General features: G+C 41.9%; 1 non-coding gene across 1 annotated transcript; it reads left to right on the plus strand.

The window, feature by feature from the left end:
- Positions 1-3333: 3333 nt before the first annotated feature.
- On the plus strand, positions 3334-3403 carry LOC137757514 (small nucleolar RNA SNORD82). The gene has a single exon (XR_011072359.1). It is a non-coding gene; the product is annotated as a small nucleolar RNA SNORD82 (small nucleolar RNA).
- Positions 3404-17164: the final 13761 nt, after the last annotated feature.

Raw genomic sequence — 17164 nt, forward strand, 5'->3', positions numbered from 1 at the left:
CCTCACAAGTGTGAGGGTTTTGTGTGAGGACAGATGTTCCTTTCCGCCTAGTCCCGAGTACCGTGGTTCGCAGCTCTGGGCATCTGCCTGAGCCATTGCTACCACCTCCTCACCGACTAGTATCAGTAGCGTTACTCTTAGGGTCTAGGCTGGTTTGGCACTGAGTTTGCATGTTCTGTGAATCCCCTGCTATCAGGACAGATAATCCGTTTGGCCTGATAAGCACTGACCTCTGGAAAGCCGAGAGTTTCCTTCTGTGAATTTGCGGGTATGTCAAAGAAACAAATGAATATTAGTGAAGGCATTATTATATATTCAGGCCAGTTGGATTCAGGTCTGAAGTGATTTGAAGTCAGATTAGACAAATACTAACTATTATCATCCTCAGCAAACATTTAACAATAAGTCTGCCCTTCTGTGCTCTTGGCGTTCTTTGGGAATGTTGTCGTGGTTTAATTCAAGCATGAGCACCTAATGAGAGAGAACCTGTAGTTCTTTTTTCTCCAAACTCCAGAATATTTGCAATGAGTTAATCTTCTCAAAAGGAAACCAAGAGTTTCCTGGTTCCCCACAGGTAATTCAGTGTGGAGCAAGAGTGAAAAGGTGAGTTGAAATGCAGCCCAAAATAGGAAACAGTGGATTCCCGAAAACCAAGCCGCAGGTGAGGCAGGCCGGGGCCCCCTGCATCCCCAGGCTTGCTGCAGTTACCTGGTTAATTTACTTCTGGGGTCTAGTTGTGTAGCAGCAGCCCACCATACTCAGCATGAATTCTGCCTCCGAAATAGAATTACCAAGATGTGAAAAATGATGGAATTCATTGAAATGATAAAATAGCATCTGTTAAGGTAACTTTTGGCAAGGTTCCCAGCTTTTCATTACTTAAGGGGAATAGTGATGTGTTAGTCGCTGTGAAAAAAAAGAAAACTCTGAGAAAATGTTAATCATGACTCAAGTGTAACGCCATCACGTACATCTCAGAATATCCCACGACTAATTTCTTTGGCCTTTACAGCTATTTCGTGCCCCTCTGAGGTGCGATTTTGCAGTGAAAAAAACTTTTTACCTACAGAGTTTACTGTTAGCCAGTAAGTTCCCTTGATGGTTGACTCCTTATCCTGTGAGGATACATTTCAGTGAGGGAGTAAATAAGAAGAAAAAAACTTGTCAACGTGATGTTTTAAAGTAACATGTACCCGAGGGACAGAGTGGCATGAAAGTTTGGGGCTGAGAATAGGTAGTTTCAGTTTTTAGAATATCGTCCATTTGTGGGAGTCTACCAACACCAACTTAAAGCGCTTTAGGTTTCCATCATCCCCGGTAGATGCCACAGCTCTGTCCTCTTCTTCTTCTGTAGTGTTTAGGACTGCCAGATGAAGCACAGGACACCCAGGTAAATCTGAATTTCAGATGAACGGTTTTTTCATTTGAGCATGGGATACACATACTCTAAACAATTAACTGCTGTTTATCTGAATCTGAAATTTAATGTGATAGCTTGTATTTTTATTTGCTAAATCTGACAACCCTTGAAGTGGTGCCTATTTTCACACATATGAAGTTATTTGGTCAATAAAAGCAAAGTTGATTCAATATCACAGCATAGCAGCTGCTCAGTATGAAGGAAAATATAGCACAAAATAATGCGTTTTTGGAGAGGAAGTCATATAAGTATGGGAAATAGGGCATATTGTAATTCATTCTTGAAGGTTCAAATTTTGCATTAGTACATTAACATCTCTAAGAATTTCTAAACTGGGGAAACAAAAAATTTTTCTACAGCCCAGAATTGATTAATCTTATTTTACCAGAGAAACTGATTTGTTGCCTTCATTTGGAGGGAGGGGAGGAAGGTACTTCGTGTGTGTGTACACATGCACATGCGTGCTCGTGATTGCATAATAGGCCCCTGGGAAATATTAGGAAATAGGAATGAATATGAATTCTGAGATTATAATTTCTGCACAGTGTATTCCAACACAACATGAAAAATATCTATTGCCTTTAATTTCCTTTTCCCCACATGTCTCCCAAAATCTTGGCAATTAGGTGAAAGGGGAGGAGATTTTCTCATGTGCATTTTGAGTCATTCTTAGGACTCATATAAAATAAGATTACCTTATTTTCAAGTGTATTTCTGGTAAATTGAATGTGAACTGCAGCTAATGTACATTATCTACAGTGAGAAGTGTTACAAATGAGAACACGTGGAATATTAAGTAACAAGGAAGGGTCAGCTTTTGAGAGACTCAGCTCAGCTGTGGAATTTTACCAGCACCTGACACTTGTTCCCTGTATGATCATCCATACCTGTGTATGGTACGTAATTCCAAGGTGTTGAAAATAACTGTTGAAAACTCTTTCTCTCCTTATTTCCTGAAGTCTGAAATTGAGAGCATCATGTGGTTTTTCATGTTCGGTACTGCAGTAGTTATGGGTTTGGACTGAGACCTAGATCCAAAGTTAGGTTTTGCCACTGATTTTCTATGTGACCTTGAACAACACAGGAAGTTTCTCTCCCCAGTTGGCGCGTCTGTGTGTGAAACGGTGCTTCCCTCCGAGGCTCCTGAGGATAGCGTGAGGTAACGCGTGTCGTTCAGCCTGAGTGGAGGGACCGTATCTTTGGTGTTGTGCTGCTCGTTGCCGTTTTATTCTGGTTTGTGTTGTTGCCGCTGCGGCTTGAGCTGTCAAACACCCGTGCTGGGTGGGAAGCACGGTGGGAAATGGAGACGTTTCTTTCTAAATGTGGTCCCAGAATTCAACTGAGAGGGTGTTACCCGCGGCTGTCCTGTGCTCTGCACATGAGGGTGCCGTCGTTCCAGGGAAGGTGCGTGTCCTGCCCTCTCCAGCCGCAGGTTTTGGTTGACATGGAGGCTGTAGAGAGCGAGGGTGGGGTTCCCTGGCACTTCAGGGTGCCTGCTACTCTTACATTTCTTTTAATACCCTCGGAGTATAAAATTACTGGGTGACACATTTCCCCGCTGAAAACTATAGATACCTCGCTGCTGTCTTCTGACTTTGAAGTCTGAGCCTAACCTGACTTCCTCCTCCTCCAGTGAAGGGGTCTCACTTTTCTGTCTAAACACCTGAATGGCTTTTTATCCGTAAAGCAAAAGCTTTGGAATGTATCCCAGCGCCGTTAAGTCTTACCTAACCGCTCCCCAAACTTGTGTTCTTTTGATTCGCGTGTTTCCTTTTATATTATTTCAGGAGAAAATTATTTTTTTCATAATCATCCATTTCACATTTTAATGTATTAAACAATGTAAATACCTTGATTTCACATATTTTTAAAATCATTTTCACCATATTTGCTTCAGATTTTCAAAAAAGATACACGCATGTGATGAACAACCCAGAGACTTAATACTGAAACCTGATGTTATATTGCAATGTGCTGATGTGCTATGAAAAAAAAGAAAAGATACATTGACATTCTCCCATTCTTCTCCTCCCTCCTCAAAGAAATCAGTTTGTAAAAGTGACACTTGTTCTTCTTGTAAAGGTTTTAAAATATTTTTACTATAATACGTATGTATCCATAAACTCATGTGTTTCAAAATCCTACTTTATTTGGGGGCAGTCCTTAATCTTTTCATTGGATCATCTTAATCCTTCTTAATGGTGGTCATCTCTCTTTCAAATTTTACTTCAATCATATTGTCCTTTTCAGCTCATTCATTGTGATTTTCTGATGGCTTTCCTTTAAAGCTTTCCTTTAAATCCAGTTTATGGTCAACCCTATCTTGTTTTCTGATGATTCCTTTATTCATTGATTCTGTAAATCATGATGCCTTTGTTCCCTTGGTTCTGCAGTCTTTCTTTTTTATCTCAATTTAGTACTTTTATCATCTTACCTCTAAGCTTTTCTTAACAATTGGAAGTCATGTTCTTAAAAGGTTTTTCAAAGAGCTAACAAACTTTTGGGAGAGTTTTAAACTTCTCTTATATTTTCTTCCAGAATGGATTTATGCCCTTTTCTCTTTCTCTTTCTCGCACAAGACACTTGGTACCCATCAAGATGTGGCCCTGGAGTCTTCCCTTCCTGCACAGTGCTTGTTCCTTTCATTTCACCTTCCCGCCCCGCAACAACCCCCCCCCTCCACCGCCCCGCCTCCAGAGTGTTTTCTTTGCAGCTTTCCAAATGCAGGAGTGTTATTAAGAATTCTCAAGAACTTGCTGACTCTCGAGTATGTTCTCAGAGGGATGGGAATAAGCAAATAATTAGAAGTCAGTCCTGTTTTGTTCTATAAGGACTAGTTTTTTTCCTTGTCTAGTACTTTTTGAAAGTTTGTGGTGTAGATTTTCATCAGTTTGGGAGGTGGTCAGTTTCACTTTTTTTGACATATGTCATTGGAATATGGGTAATTTATCACATGACTTCATTTTACTATCTTTGCCTGGAAGGAAGGAATGGATATTTTAGAGATGTAAAGAATAATTTATGGATTTACTGTAATTCTTATGAAACTCAACGTGTCCCAAACTGAATCCATTATCTCCCCCATCCTCTATACATTCTTCCTTTTCTCTTTGTGATCTCACTTGGCGGAACAAGTCTGTCTTCGTTACCTAAGACAGAAACCTCTGAGAATCATGCGATATTCATAAAGGTACTAGTGTATGGTCAGATTTTTGCTCAGAATGAGATGTTTGGGAAGTGGCTTATTTGTGGAAACGAATTTTTTAAAAGGTAGAATTTTTCCTTTTTTTCTGAAATACAGCATTTAAAAATACAATTAAATAACCTCATACTTATGGTTGCAACTGGGTGTATTGTTAAATAATCCATGCATACGTTAACTGAAAATTCTATTTCAGCAGCTTATGGACAGAATCCTCCAGAGAGTAGCATTTTCAGTTACTCAGCACTTCACACGCATTCTGTGTCTAATGAAATTCACTATTCGAAGGCCTTGCCTTTTGCCTCACGTTTGTGTTGTGAAGTAGATCAAAACACAGCCTTGAGAGAGACACAAAAATCCAATCATTGACCACTTAGATGGTCCTAAGAGTGTTGGTTCCTCCAACAGAGTGAGTCTGTAAAGAACTGAGAATAAAGTTAAACACTGAATACATGAGTTGGAGCATCCTGGTGATGGAACTGGATTGGGGTGTTGTAATCTCACACCAGAGTAGGTGATTAGGTGATCTGCAGCCTGGTTAAGGGCTGCGGGTTGTGAGACCACAAAATGCGGAGAACATGCAGTCTGTCTAGATGAGGGACTGAGAAGAACTCTTGGAGAAAATGAGCTCTATATATCTGTGCCCCAGGTCTCACATTACACGCCTGCTTGCTGAGGAGGCACCCTAGGAAGACACTCAGGAAGGTAAGTAAATTACCCTGGTTAGCAGAATCCCACTTTCCCAGGTAAAGTGTGTCCTTAACCTGGGAAAGCTGGACACCAAATACATAGAGGCATTAGAGGAACCCATAGGATTCAGACCCATTTTGTGCTAATTTTGGGAGTAAATCAGGGCAGTGTTTAAGAGAACAGTGCCCAATAAAAAGCTGAACATATTGGCTCTATAATTCCAATATAAAATATACAACTGAGCAATGGATTTGAGTTGAAAGGTATAAAAGTATTTCACCAAGCTCATAAAAAAATGTTGGAATGATTGCAAACCAGAGACTTCATAAGCTTGTAAGTTTAATTTATTTGATTTACAAAAAATTACTTAACTTCTTGGAGACATTTTTTGTTAGAACATCAAAGTCATTTGAGTGGTTCAAACATTACTTTTATAAATGTTGAAAATACTGTTTGGGTTTTTGTTTTGGGGTTTTGTCTGGAGAAAGCTGACCGCTAAGACATCAGCTTCACGTCAGCAGTCCCCATTCAGACCCCATTCTCTCCAGGGTTATCGAAGGTCACCATCCAGCCGTGCCAGAACCGGGACAGGAAGACCCATTCTTGCTGGAGTCTTTCTTCCCCTCAGCGAGCCCCACCCCAAGCACACACCCGTCCATTATCCTTCATTGTCTCACGGCATTTTCTGCCCACCTGTTTCCCTTCTCTCCGTTTCCCGGGGTATAGTTACAGGCTGATAGCTCCTCTGGGGCCCCAGACTTGTTCTCTGCCAACCCACCGTACCCGCAGAGACGGGCAACACTTCCTGGGATACAGCTCAGGCCACTTACAGCATCTCCAGTTTAAGAGCCCATGGTGGCCCCGTGCGCATCCCGAGGGGCCTCACAGCTCAGGTGCCGGCCCAGCCCTTCTGCAGAGGCAGCTCGGGTTCTCACCCTTGGTCTGTCATTCCCCTCCCTGTCAACGGTATGCCTTTCCAGGAGAGATGTCTTGTTCACTGTTACATCCTCTGTATTTTGCACAGCGCTTGGCACGTGAAATGTGCTCAGTAAATGTCGAACAAATTCATGAATTGCTAACTAATTAACTGTGTAACTGATAGGCTTCCAACGCTGACATTCCTGTTTACTTATTCATGTAAGCCAGTGGTTCTCAACTCGTCTTGATTTTGCCCTCCAAGCAACACTTGGCAGTGTCTGGAGACATTCCTGATGGTCATAACTGGAGTGGGGTAGTGATTATGGCATCAAGTGAGCAGAGGCCAGGGGGTCTGCTAAACAGCCTACAATGTGCACACAGGGTACTTCCTCATGACAGAGGATTATTTGGGTCAGAGTATCAGTACTGCTGATGTTGAGAAACCCTGATACAGAGTAACTGTAAAGTGAAACCTGATACAGTGTTGAGTGGATTATTTTTCAGTTGTTAACCAGCAACAAAATAGTTTCTTTTATTCCTAGGTAACTGTGTCTTCCCCAGACTTCAGAGATGATTGTTTAGTAGAACTTTCAAAGTGCAGTGTATTTTTTTTTATCCCCAGTGGTAAATGTGGAGAATTAGTAGAAGTACTACTATATCACGGTTCCAATTTGCTCCCCTTTAAACACTGAAGTGCATCTCAACTTGTGTTCTCTATTGCTTCTTTAGATTTACAAGCAAAATAGACTCAGCTTCCTTTTCACTTGTGAAGTACATTAAAGTTAAACTTACACACAAAGAGTCCTCACCCTAACAGTTTTCCTCTTTGGGCAAGTACTGGCTGTATTTGAGGGTTGTGAATGAGTTGACGGAAGTTGAGGTGGGCCCAGCCGTGTGGAATTGCAGCATGGAGGCATGGAGAAGAATGGTTGCCAGGCCCCCGAGCTTCACTGCTCAGTACAAGTCACTAAAGCGACACGTTCCTTCAGAAGAATCGGTTTGCTTGCAGCGGTGGAGTCGCACAGCATTGTCCTGTCTGGTGTAAGTGATGGACAATTAGCAGCCTGGGAGCCACACAGAGTATCGGCTGGAGGGAGCATCCGTTGGTGTTAACAACGTGTAGGTGGATTATCACCAGTTGACCCATGTCGTGTGTCCGTGTGAACCAGGGACGCCTAACAAACGGCTTTGCTCCACATAGAGCAAATCTTACGCAGGTCACCCATTCAAGTAAATGGGCCGGAAGGATTTGGGATTTATTTTCTGTGAGAGCCAAACAAAATATAATTGCATCATGGTTTGTAGATTTCAAGTACCGATTCAGGCAGGGATCCAGTTCCTGTTGAGAGCGGTGATTGGGTGATGGCTGGGGGTACGCAAGTGCAGCTTGTGAGGGGAGGACTTAATCCACGGTTTATTTATTTACACTGGTAGAAATTCAGCCCCTTGGACTCCTCGTGGCTCCTTCCCTTTGGCTACTAAGCCAGCACTAAGTTGGTACAGCAGTTTCAGCCATTAGCCAATCTGGTGGCTAAACTGGGCGCTCAGAACGTGAATAATTAAAAAGTGGAAGCATTTTCATGCTGGTGAGTCCTGACTGATGAGAAGATAGCTAGTTAACGATCTATAGTTAGTTAACTAGCTGGAACTGAGACACTATGTGCAGCAATGTGGATTCCCTACATGTAGGCATGTGTAGGTATGCAGATAAATATTTGCAGAGGAGTTGGCTTTGCATTTCTTTCCTGTCGCCGGTTTTTGTGAACTGCCCTGAAGTGGATTAACGCTTTCGCTGTGGACCGTGTATGGAGAGAAGCAGCATTAACCTGAGCCACTAACAGAACAAAGCAGTGCACTGCCCACGTTGCGGCTGCTTACTGAGGTCACCGCGCTTCTGGATGTATCGTATATAAAAACATAGAACTCTGGGCTGAGCCCTGCTGCTGCTATGTTGGTTACTGTGAGCAAGAAGATAGATGATCTGCAAGGGCCGGTGTAGGTCAGCGTGGGCTGACCGTGGGCGATGTGGTAGTTACAGCTCTGACTGCTGCACCGTTTGGGAAGTCATTCGATAAAACAGTATGTGGAGGAGATTCTGTTGTGCCTAATCGCTACAGCTCCTTTGATTTACATGGGGAAACTCTCGTCCAGCGTTACGGAAAAGGCAAGGAGAATGAAGTCTCTGGAAGTCTCATGGTGTGGCTTATTCTCACCTTTTAGAAGGGAGCTAAATCCCACTATTTCTCAGAATGGAGCAAGAAGAATGCAGGCAAACCTGAAACTATGGCAGCAGATGATCTGAAAAGAGCTGAGCCTTCACCTGTTTTTTGATGTCACAATGTGGTTTTAATTTCTTGAGTGGGAAAGAAAGTTTTGGGAGGAAGGCAACTGTTGGCTAAGGATTAAGTAATGAATCCAGATGGAAGCCTCCATCCAATTATCGCCATCTTTATTGGCCAAGTGGTGTGTGTCCTTTACAATCATGGGTTAGATATCAAACCAGCTACAGTTAAGAGTTGGGAGAGTACTATGAATAAAGGGAAAATGAAAGAGGGAAACACATAAATCTCAGTTGGCAGGTCAGGTAGTTAAAACACAACAAATGTTTTACATGAGATATTTAAGTTAGTCATTAGAACACCAAAGCTTTTGAAGCTTCTCTGTCCCAGTTAACAGAGGTTTACCTTTACCGTGTCATTTTAGTTGCCAACACAACCATTGAGAAAGAACAGAAGCAATTTTACACCTTGCAACAGTTTTGAGAAATAAAGTAGAGCCAAATGTGTTAACGGTCTTGAAGGGCATACACATTTGGTACACAGACAGGGCATAGTAGGTTCATTTCCAGATGACAGGTTATGTGCCCTTTACACTTGGGTATCTACCTTGTTGGTGGAGCCAGTTTTCTGCTCTTTTGCATCGTTCCGTGTCCCTTGGTTGGGTCAGTCAATCCTCTAAATTCATTCCCCTTCTAGCTGTAGGACCCCTGTGGTACCTGGCATCAAGCCCCCATGTACTAGTCTAACCTTGGCTTTGCACAAACGATGTAATAACCAGATTCCAGTATTCCAGTTGCCCTTCTCTTGTGACATGCTGCCTGCCTTTTCTGGTTCTGGTCACCAGATCCATGCTCTGTGACCTCAGTGTCCTTTCTGGAACCCTAAACTTCCGGAAGCTGGAAATCTCCCAGACCTTGCTTTGAGGATGAGCCACCTAGGAAGCGTCTTCCCAGTGTCTGTCTCCATGGTAAGGGCTTGGGGGTGATTGGAAGGGAAGGCACAGCGGACTTCTCGGAAAGGTGCATTTGTGTAGCTCGCATGCCTTTGGTTTTGAATTTGTTCTCCTGGAGCAATCTTGGAGGCCACCTTGGTGGTGGTGCCGGTACTGGTGTGGGTTCCAAGCCGAATTCTCTGAGGCACTGCTGTCAGCTTACAGAGCTGTGCAGTGCTCCTGCCTGCCCCCTGTCCTGGTACATCTCCTCGTCTGGTTTGCATGGGTCTAGTGACCCATGAGACCTGAGTGCCTCTCCATCAAGTCCTATTGCTTGGTGCGATAATATGAGTCACTGTGGTGCACCAGACCCTTAGCACACCTCATGCCCTTGAACTCTACCACAACTGTATCAGATTTGAAGTGTTATTCCCACTTTACGTAAGAAGAAACTCAGAGTCAGGAGTTTAAAAACCTGGTGCAGGTTGCATACCTATGAAGTGGCAGAGTCTGATTGTACCCTCAAGACTGACCTATTCCAAAGCCTGCGTTTTTAACCTGAGGCCGATCTACCGTCCTTCTGGATGACTTCTCTTGGCTCTTCTTGTACCCCTGGCTGGCTCTCTTCTTGCCAGTGGATGTGTCTTCCCTTTGTTGGATTGGGCTTTTGAGCAGCTCACCTTTAACAACTGGGCAGGTTTAATTTCTAACTGTTTTCCAATCTGGTGTCACCTGTCCCATCCCTGATACTCACACCATGCCTGGCAGGGTCCTGAGATATAAAGCAATAACCTCTATTTCAATACCCAGAGGAGAGCAGGGTTCCAAAGTCCACTTTGATCTAGATTTTCACTTAAATAAGTCTTTTGTGGCCCCTGCGAGACAAATGCACATCTTTGTCATTTTCCAGCTCTGCAATATTCCTGTCACATATGTGGAAGCACCTATTAACCATTTTTCTTATTTCCCATAAATAACTCCTTAAGAGTCAAACACATTAGGCAAACCTCCCAGTTTCATAAGGGTTTCATTGAAGACCGTCAGACTCCTCCTCTTTAACACCACATGGTTATGCAAGTTGTATCATCACTGAAGGTAAACAAAGACTGCCCCAAATATTAAGCAACATTGTGTATTGTCATGGTGATGTGTTTATTACATTAGAAAAGTTCCAGCAATCCCTTTGTAAGTGGTTGTTCAGAACTCAGAACACATTTTCTCATATAAATTATGTTACAAACCCTAGAAAAATTCCTGGGGTAGCACGCTGAAAAACTGCTAAATCCATATGTAGCTGTGCTTAATGGTATAAGAAGAGTTTGTTTCATCCAGTTCCATTGGGTAAGCCATGTGTTCTGTATATGAACATTGTTTTGAATAAATGGTTCCTGCACTTTAAGTGAAAAAATTGTCATATTTTAAACCACTTTGGGTATGATACTCTCCTCTAAAATATATTAAATTCTTCTATCCCATCTAAATCAGGGTGTTTCGAATGTGTTGTACTCAGGCCCTCACATTTGGAGATAAGAAAGGTACTGGCTTGTTGAAAAAAATAGTGTCACAATCTCTTTGTCTAAGCTCTTTGAATTTGTTCTCATAGTGAAGTGAAGATATGCTAATCTGTCAGTGGAAAAGTGGTCAGATACAGTATTCTAATGACTTACCAGGAACAGAACCATATTTCCTCCTTTCTCAAATGAGTGATTTAAAATATTGTTGGTGAATAAGGACTGCTTCAACTTAATGCTGTAGTCCGACCACATCCCATATTATAACCTGGTTGAGTCATACTTATTAGCATGGTGATATATCAGAATATTAATCTGGATAAGTTTTGAGAATGATTTTGCTGTACTCTGATCTCAAGAGATGTTCAAATGCAAAACAGGGGGTTTTATTGCATTTGCTAAATTAATGCCCCACTCCCCACCCCAGAAAAAAGCTTGTTGCTTTTAAGAACATTTAAATTGCATTGCCATTAGTCATTCCAACTCTGTATTCCAGCATGGTCAGACCAGGTGAATTTTCAAATGATTTACATTTTACTTCATCTCCCATCTTTGCATCACGCAGTGTCTTGAGGTAGGGCTTCCCCACAACACTCGTCATCTTGCAGTTACTGTGAGTACAGCTATGGGGCTGGTACTATGATCCACAGCCAAGAAGCCTTATTCATTATTTCTGCAAGTGTCAGTTTCATCTTTTTAAACATCAGCATCTTTTTCTTGCCTGTACTGAACTGGGAACTAGACATAAGACCTGGAAAGACAGAAAAATATGCTTCAGAAGAGTTCTTGGGCAGGGGATTTGCTGTGGTCAAACTCAGTTAATATATTGTATAGAGAACTCTCTACTTTGTCAAGTGTCTAAATATCCTCAGTGGAAAATAACACACACACACACACACACACACACACACACACACACGTTGGCTGCATCTGCAGCTCTATGACTATAACAAACTGCCCCCTACTTTTTGAGTTCAGTGAATATGAACTGCTAGGTCTGCAGATGTGCACAACAAAACCTTCCAAGTAAACAGGTCCGTGTTAACAGGTATCTGAATATGCAAATTAAATGGTAATTTTTCTCCAGAAATACTAAGGTATAATATATAAATTATAGAGTCTTGCTTTAAAATTTATTTTATTAAACTGTGTATTTTGATTTTTTAATTGAGAAATATTATCTTTAATGTGATTTTTGGATTGAGAAGTAATCATAATGAAAACTGATAACAAACAGAGGCAACAGTGTCCCTTATGTGAGATGTTGATCAAGTCAGATCAGCACCTCTTTTTTTTTTTTTTTTTTAATTTATTTATTTTATTAATTTTTGGCTGCGTTGGGTCTTCGTTGCTGCGCGGGCTTTCTCTAGTTGCGGCGAGCAGGGGCTACTCTTCATTGCGGTGCGCGGGCTTCTCTTTGCGGTGGCTTCTCTTGTTGCGGAGCACGGGCTCTAGGTGCGCGGGCTTCAGCAGTTGTGGCTCTCGGGCCCTAGAGCGCAGTCTCAGTAGTTGTGGCGCACGGGCTTAGTTGCTCCGCGGCATGTGGGATCTTCCTGGACCAAGGCTCGAACCTGTGTCTCCTGCATTGGCAGGCAGATTCTTAACCACTGCGCCACCAGGGAAGCCCAGATCAGCACCTCTTGATGAATGACGATCCCACCTTAAAAAATGGAATTCAGTATATCTGAAACGTCTTTCACTGCTGAGAGGGTAGAAGGATGAAATGACAGGCGTAAGCAAATGTATTTTGAAAATAAAAGCTGGAAGAATAAATTTTACAGTGTTTTATAGTTACCTCTGTTTTTGTCAACCTGATGCAAACTAAAGATGGTAAGTTTAAATGCACACATGGAAGAGTCATAAGCAGTGAGGTCAAAAATTACTTGCTGAGCCCTGTGCTACTTACGACTCTGTGAGGGACTGTAGGATGTAGGGGTAAACACAGTAGTTTAAAACACGAAGAGCCCACAAGTCAGTACTTACATAAGAATCTCAGAACCTTGGGAGCAGCACGTAGTGCTTGGTAGTGTGGCAGGGTTAAAGAGGGCGTGAGACCATGGGAATCGCTCTGGGAATCCAGAGGGGAAGTTGGCTGAGGCTGGGGAACAGTGAGGGCTCTCCTGGGAGGATGACTTTGACTTCGGCCTTGAGGGGTGGGTACGGTCTGTGCGTTCAGGGCAGGCGGGGCAGCCCTCTGCAGGAGGGGAGTCATGAGCAACACCAGGTCGGCAGGTGCAAGGCCTGCTGAGGGCGTCCCCTGCCAGCACAGGTGGCAGATGCATCGCCACCATCTGGGCCTTAGAGGGGACGTGCGCTCACAGAGGAGATGCCGGTCACTGGGCATGGGCGTCCATGCTTTACCACCTCATGTGGTTTAATTCCCACCGAAACCCTGAGACTCCAGTGTATCATTTGCTCTTTACAAATTTGGACGTTGAGGGAAAAGCTAACAAATATGTTCAACAGCACACAGTGAATAGGGGTTCGAAGGGGGTCTCGTGTCTCTGCAAATCTGCACCGTTTCCACAACGCTGCTGTGGCTACCTGGCTTCCTCAGGGGCACACAGCCGGTTACATGTCAGCATCGATCTAGGACTTGGTCTTCTGCCTTGCATTCGGGCACCTCTCTGTTACACTCTCTTGACGTCATCGTGCAGGACTTCTCACCTGGCTGAGAACTTTCACAGATCTCGGCCTTATTTTACAAAATAAAAAATCTTCTAGGGAGTTGGATCAGACAAATGTACACGGGAGGGAGAGGGAGAGAAAGAATCTAACTGCATCAGGGCTGCCAAGTGCCTAGCTGCTGGTAGAGTTTGGCGTTTTAACCCGGATCTTCTGATGCTAAAGCCCTAGCTCATTCTACGGTATTGATTTATTTTGAAATCAACGATCTTATGTCGCTTTATTTGGAATCTTAATTTGTGCACACTCCCTTTGATAAAATCAAGAAACTGTCAGCTAAAACGGACTAACCAGGAGAAATGTATAAAGATAGACCAAAGTCACTTTAAACATAGCAGTTGAAATAGTCTACAGTAGAGTGAAGTATCCACTAATAAAAACACGCAGAACAGGTTCACAAGTGGGCGAGGAAGGCTACTGTACGGTAGACAGAGAATGAGACAGACTCAGCATTTCTCCGCTGTGACAAGCATAATTTGTAGTTATGTTATACCAGAACATACTTATTCCAATGTCCAAAAAGTTTTATTTTTCACAGGCATCAAACATGCCCTTTTTCTTTACATGTGAATTTTTTTTTTTTTTTTTAAGGCATGCCATCCTATGATTTTGGCAGGGGGCGTGAAACTTCTTTGTCCTTTAAGAACTGACTCTGCAGAAATCCTTCTATCCTCCATCTGTTTCTTCTGGGTATTCTTAAATTTTTGCCTCACATTTTTCTGACAATCATTTGTGTCTCTGTGAATCTCAAATTCATCCTAGGTACCTGTGCTTTCTGAAAATTGCAGTCATGTCTGAGATGCCAGGATGTGACTTACAAAAAACAGGACCCAGTTTAATAACTTCATCTATTTTCTGCTTCTCTTTTCAGAGTTAGTTTGGGCTTGCCCCGTCATTCCTTATCTGGCCAGCATTTACCAGAAATAAAAATATGTATTTCGATTGTTGATTCTGCATAAAAATAGATTATGTAAATCCAAACCTGAAACTCTGAAGGAAGAATGTATATTAGTAAGTTGAGTAGATGGGTTTAAATTTCTCAGTGATCCTAAAATGTAAATGTTTAATTCCTTCCTCGTCTTGTTCCAGGCTGCCTGAATCTCTGTGAACCCTTAAGAGAGTAGGCACGTACGTATATATCAACAGGGAGATTGAAAATAGTGGGCAGTGTTCGGCATGGGGGGGTTCCCTTGCATTTCCAAAGGCTTTCCGCCTAAAGGTATTATTATTGTACCCAAATTTAATTTTCCCTCAAGGTCAGCGGTTAGGAACATTTTTATCTACCATTCTTTCTGAATTAGGGGTACTGGCATATACTGTTTCCTTTTGGATCAGTTTCTTTTAAGATATTATTATTCAGTGTGCCTTGGTTAAACAATTCTAGATGGACCATAAGATTGAAATTGTACTTATTAAAAACATTGACTGAAAAACACTTTTAACCCATGAATAAAATTTAATTCAGTTCACAACTGTCATGCTGACTTAGCCTGGGATTTTAAATGGTTTTAATTTGACACGGCATAGCATATTTCATCTGCTATATGCCAATGTCCGTTTTACAATAACTTAAGACAGTAAGCAGTGTTCTAATACATGATGCTAAAGCTGTTTTTTTCATTTTGTATAGGGACTTTCTCTTCATAGATGCCTGTTCTAAACTGACAAAAAGTCCAAGTTTTTTTTTTTCTTTCATTGATGTTTGTTCTGCAGATCGTTGTGATTTTGGTGTCGTCATGAGAGGAGGTGAGCTCAGGGTCTTTCTACTCTGCCATCTTCGCTGCTCTCCCCGAGTTTTTATCAGTGGGATTAAGGTGATGTGTGACTTCCAACTAGAGCAAAACCTTTGAGAAGAAATAACCTACTACCTTAAAGCAGATAATATTCTTTCTAAGGAGAAGGAAGAACTTTTTACTATTAAGATTCTAAAAAATACTAAATTTTCCTTGCAAAAAAGCTGTCATATCTTTATCCTCTAAGACTGCTTGTTAAAGAAAAGAAAATACTCTGAAAAGTTAACTGTTCACCGATATCAAATTACCCTTTGAGTCTGTTTTACAACTTGATTTCAAGGAAGAGTTTGAAAGGAAGTTACCTTACATTAGATGCTTTGAACACACAAGTGTAGGCATAATCCATATGAGAGAAATAAACATATATTTGCATTGTATCAGGTTGATTTTCATACACGATACCATACATTAAAACACTTAAGGAATGTATACAATTTCCTTTTAAAGTCTGATACGTTAAACTTTGAAGTTTCATTGTTTCAACATTTAAACAATTACAGGAGTTTGAAAATTATTCTTCATTTTCTTACGTTCTACATTATCTTAGTGGGTCCCTCCTACACACCGGGTGTCAGCAAATGGCAGCCCCTGGCCAAATTCAGTCCGCTGCCTGTTTTATTGACACACATCCAAGGTCATTCATGTACATATTGTCTATAATTGCTTTTTGCTGCAGTGGCAGAGTTGGAGAGCTGCCCATGTGGCCTGAAAAGACAAACTTATTTACTGTCTCACCATTTACTGAGAATGTGTTGCAGGTCCCTGGTATATATCAATTTACATCATTTTTATAGGACCTTTAGCACACACAGGAAATGTATGAGAAGCACAGCTGATGAATTCAGTTTAGGACTGCACTAATGGGGGTGCTATAACTTTGTTTTGAGCTCTGCGAAAGAAAGTACAGGGCTTCCTTGGTGGCGCAGTGGTTGAGAATCTGCCTGCCATTGCAGGGGACACGGGTTCGAGCCCTGGTCTGGGAAGATCCCACATGCCACGGAGCAACTAGGCCCGTGAGCCACAACTACTGAGCCTGCGCGTCTGGAGCCTGTGCTCCGCAACAAGAGAGGCCGCTACAGTGAGAGGCCCGCGCACCGCGATGAAGAGTGGCCCCCGCTTGCCGCAACTACAGAAAGCCCTCACACAGAAACGAAGACCCAACACAGCCATAAATGAATGAATAAATAAATAAATGAATAAATAAAAATTAAAAAAAAAAAAAAGAATAACTAGCATCACAGGCCCACATGACAATACCAGAAAACTTTAAAAAAAAAAAAAGAAAGTACAAAAAGTATATTCATGGTTGGCTGTGAGAAGACTAAAGACATTTTTACACAATATATATCAATGTCCATTTCCAGTGTCATTTCCAACGTCCAGTGATTTGATTTTAGGCAGTGACAGTGTTTTAGTGTATAGGGCTAAGGCTGTTTTTTAAAAATCATTTTATAGCAGCTAAAGCTTTATTATACTTAGCATATAGATGTGCCAGCCAAAAAACTATTGTATTTAAAATAGAGTCTTAAAGATACAATGGATCATAGACTCAATCTGACCCTTCCTTGAAGAGAGGAAAACATGCTAGAGAAATTAAATATTTTTCCTCACAATCACACTGTGATTAAATAACAGAACTAAATTTACATTCTGTGTCAACTACTATTCCTCTTCTTTGCCTGTGAACCAACTTGAACATATTCTTGGAAGAAATATGAAAGCAGTTCAAAATTGA

Source organism: Eschrichtius robustus, chromosome X (genome assembly GCF_028021215.1).
Source record: "Eschrichtius robustus isolate mEscRob2 chromosome X, mEscRob2.pri, whole genome shotgun sequence".
In the NCBI taxonomy this organism is placed as follows: Eukaryota; Metazoa; Chordata; class Mammalia; order Artiodactyla; family Eschrichtiidae; genus Eschrichtius; species Eschrichtius robustus.